We start from the raw sequence: 4,440 nt of genomic DNA, 5'->3' as shown, positions 1-4,440 counted from the left end.
CCGGCTCTTCACTCTGCTGGACTACCTACATGTAGCTCCTCTAACAAAGGCCCCAACTCACCAACTGAGCTGCTTCCAGAGCAACTAAAACAAGGTTAGGTGAGGTTAACAAGTCCCAAAAAACTCAATATATCCGACTAGGATCTGAGGGGCAGGATTTGATCCGTGTTGACTTAAAGCTCTGCAGAGTCACGCGTAGGGAAGATAATCATGTGTCGTAAGCAATGTGTGAAGTCCAAGGGATATCTGTTAATGAGGTTGTTCTGCTGTTAAGCTGTGGTTAATATGTAATTATGTACTTTATTGCATACAAATATGGAATCGGTGTTCAAAGGGAGGAATAGCAATGTGAATAGAACTAAAAATGGGACTGTTGGATCAGAGGGGAATGTTGTTTGTCTAATTTTTACTGAGAAAAGTACCCCTGCTTTGTAATGCAAACTATTAGAAATGGGCCTAAAAAGCCATCGTTTTACCTGCCTTATCTGCAACCACGTTCACTTGACTGAGTACTCCCAACACGAAGGATTCATTGTTAAATTATTGACAAATGGCCATTTGCTGAGTATATGAATTATTGCTTGTATATAGAATTTTAAAAAGGTGCAAAAGCAAACACTATGAATGATGGCATTGGAACTGAAGTCCTTTGTTTCCTGTTTCCTTTCCGCGCAAGCAGTTCTGTTCTTGTGTGCGACCAGTAACCTTAATTTACTGTGTAAAGATGGTTACATTTTTTAGCTTTGTTTGTCAGAGACCCAAATATAGAAGGCTTGTTTACTGACTGTATAACCTTAATCGTGAATTTCCAATTAAGTGTATTATACAAACTCATTTCTTCCTATAACAATGTCTTGTACAATGCTTTTGAAGTTATTGCTCGGTTTAAAAAAGAAAAAAGTGAATTAAAAAAAAAAAGTGTTAGGGACAGTACAATAATCCATTTTCTGTTTAATCCATTTTTTTATTTGTTATTTTATTTTATTTTATTTTAACTTATAGCTGATGTGTCATTGTTTCCCCTTGTGAAATGGTCACATTATGTTCCTGGTGTGGAAATGTACGCAGCATTTTCAGCAGATCACAGCTTCTTGTCTAGCTTATAATGTTAAAATAATACATGTTTCTGGCATGTGCACGACTTTGCGCTTATAGGCTAACCTGATCATTTTCCTCCGCTTCAAATAGAAACGTCTATTTATGAATTTTGCTTGTAGTTTTTCACAAATAAAATTGTTAAAGTTATCTTATGTTCTGGCTGCTTTGTGTCCTTTTATTAATGCTCTTCATCAACATATACACATGTATTTACAGACACGTGCAGAGATTCACATCTCCGGTAGCATTCTACGCTGTCGAATAACGGGAAGTGTGTATGGATCTGAGACGGCGGATTATTGATCGAGATGTCCTGAGGAGTGTGTGTTCATAGTAGAGGAAGCATCCACAGTACAGTGACACATGACATGAGGGGGCCCTTTTATTGACAACAGCTTTCAATCATGTCATCCTCCAGAGGCTGATTAGCAGCCCACTAATGCGCCATCTATAAGTTTAATGGCTGCGTTCCTCTGTCACCACTGATCATTTTTAAAGATTTGCCAACAAAAAAGTGGATACTCTCATTTGTTGTAAAAGCAGATTCACCTCAGCGATGAGTTCATTTGCTAAGGGATGATGTGAAATGTATCTGAAAACACTCCAACAAGCATAACATAATACACAACACTGATGGGGAGAAGGCCTTTCTGACCAGGGAGAAAGAAAATACATCAAATATATAGTTTCCTCAGAACAATTGTGGAGAAAGTAGAGTATGATGTAATATGACCATGTGTACATCATCTGACAATATATAATATACATTATGTAGAGCAAATGACATCCGTGGGATGCCCATATTATGCTCACTTTCGTGTTCATAATTGTATTTTGTGGTTGTACTAGAGTAGGTAAACATGGTTTCATTTTCAAAAAACACCATATTTTTGTGTGTTTGGGTCTCTGTTTAACACTACAGAGTGAGACATCTTTCTTCTATAGTATCTCTGTTGGGAGTCGCACATGCGCAGTAGCTAGGTAAGAACACAACTCTTTCTCCAACTTTGGTCAGTAGAAGGCGGGATTAGCTGGGAGACTTCTTGTAAACGAGGTTCACTTCCAACTTTGCTTGGAATACCTGCAGAACAGGGACATGTAAGTAGTTCTTTTGTAAATTATGGTAAATTAGTGTGTGTAGTTCTACTAGTAGTGTGTATGTAGCAGCGTTTTGCCATAGAGAATGAGCTAGCATGCTAGCGCTAGCATGCTACGGTTAGCCACCGTCTCGGCTAGTGACGCAGAAAGCCGTGCAGATTTTGAACAGCTCACCCGGAGACAGAAGGTAGAGGATATTCAAAACCGTATCTCACTCAAAACAGCATGGATAGTTTTGTTCCATAATGTTATCTCATCATACAGCACGATTATTTTAAACGGTAGTCGTCTGTTACAGTGGAGCAGAGTATCAGTAATCAAAACTTGAATAAAACATTGTTTTGTGCAAGTTTACTTTCACAGGGAGTGTCGCTATTCCATTTCCTTCTGGTTAATTTATTAATACATACATTAATACTAAATATCCCTTTTGCTCTGGTGACATAAGAGCAGTTTTGTGTATTTTTTTATTTATTCCAAACCGTTACGTATCAAGCTTGACATGTTTTGTCTTTTGATTTTCATGAATCAATAGCTTAAAATAAGAGATTTTGATGAATAATTAATCTGAGAACTTTTCTTCAATTTAATAATAAATGAGAATCTTAGGGTTTTATTTAGTTGGTTGAAATCTCATTTTGGAACATATTTTACATCTTGACCCAAACTTATTATTATGCAATACAAACTTAGGTCATGGAGTTTGAAGGACTTGGTATTTACCAGGTGGGGAAGGTTTAATGAGTTGCGTTATGTGGAAATATGTGTGGTATCTTAAAGTCAGGAAATCTCAGCTTCTGCTACAGTCGCCTCACACTGACCCCCAACCGCTCAGGGCGCCTGTCCAGCAGTCACAGCCCACTCACTCTGACATCTCTGTGTGTGTGTGTGTGTGTGTGTGTGTGTGTGTGTGTGTGTCTGTGTTTCAGAGAGATGGGAAGTAACAAAGTACAAATACTTTGTTACTGTACTCAAGTAGATTTTTCAGATATTTTTTTGCGTATTTTTACTTTTGTTCTGACTTTTTACTTTTACTCCTTACATTTTAACACGAATATCAGTACTTTCTAGGGGTGGGGAAAAATCGATACATCATAGTAATGCTATATTATCCGTGGGAATACTTTATCGATACACAGCCGCCAAGTATCAGTATATTATCATGTATGTTATGGTCAGTTTGTCTGCTTGACAATCCCATTTTGGAGCAGTACAATTGAATTGAGATGAACAAACGGAGAAATATATCTTTTGATGTTGATAAAGTTTCCTTTTGGGGACATCATTTGAAATTTGGGGAAAAATTGGAAGTTGGAAAAAAGGTTATAAATTGCGAAATATCGCAGAATATTGCAATATGTTTAAAAACACAATAATATCGTATCATGGCAAAAGTATCGTGATGATATCGTATCGGGAGGCGTCTGGTGATTTCCACCCCTAGTACTTTCTACTCCTTACATTACATTTTACAAAATTGGCTTGTTACTTTAGTTTCAAATCATTTCAGTGGAGTTACCTTTTATTATTTTTCAGGTCATCAATACCAAATTCAATCTAACGGCGTGGGAATATACGTAGAACTTGACGCACCACTACAAGACGACTCAACAGATTTGGTGGCATTCGTTTACGGCAAATCATTGCGGCTTGATGGTGGTAATGTTGTCTCTGAGTAGTACGGACGGCGACATGATTGAAAATGAAGAAAAGAGATCCGGAAGACAAGCAGCCAGACATTCCCCCTCATCCTTGGCTTTAAATGTTTGAGATGTGCTGCGTAGTATGGGGAACTTCTTAATTAATGTCTGTTTAGTAATTCATATTTTATCCATTTTCTTCTTTTCAGAAGCCATATTTGAGCGCACACACACATACACACACACTGTAAATGTAGATTTCTTTAAATGGTAAAGGGAAGATTAAAAAAGAGAAACTGGATCTGAATTCTCACAGAATCACAGTTGAATTCATATGTTGCTACTCAGTCAGAATCGTACTAACCTGGTGTCCCAGTCTCTGTCACAATAATCATATCATCATGTGATTTTTTATGTCTATTGGCGGACATCCATTTACAATTTAGGCAATGGCATATAAAGAGCCTTTTTTCCATGTCCACTGTAGTTTCTCAGCGTGCACTCTAGAAACATATGTGGCCCATTGTCATTCGCAAGGCTACTTTCCCTTTTATACTTAATTAAATTTCCAAGCCTGTACTTTGTTGCTTTTACTTGAGTAAAG

At 37.4% G+C, this 4,440-nt stretch overlaps 1 long non-coding RNA gene across 1 annotated transcript in view; it reads left to right on the top strand.

The window, feature by feature from the left end:
• Nucleotides 1-2,079: 2,079 nt before the first annotated feature.
• The window catches only part of LOC116688537 (uncharacterized), a 3,630-nt gene continuing 1,269 nt past the window's right edge, over nucleotides 2,080-4,440 (top strand). Inside the window, exon 1 of the long non-coding RNA XR_004331795.1 lies at nucleotides 2,080-2,196. This is a non-coding gene — a long non-coding RNA (uncharacterized LOC116688537). The remainder of the gene's footprint in view (nucleotides 2,197-4,440) is intronic.

The sequence above is a fragment of the Etheostoma spectabile genome, chromosome 4, assembly GCF_008692095.1.
Source record: "Etheostoma spectabile isolate EspeVRDwgs_2016 chromosome 4, UIUC_Espe_1.0, whole genome shotgun sequence".
Lineage (NCBI taxonomy): Eukaryota > Metazoa > Chordata > Actinopteri > Perciformes > Percidae > Etheostoma > Etheostoma spectabile.
This window is presented reverse-complemented; position numbering and strand designations above follow the sequence as displayed.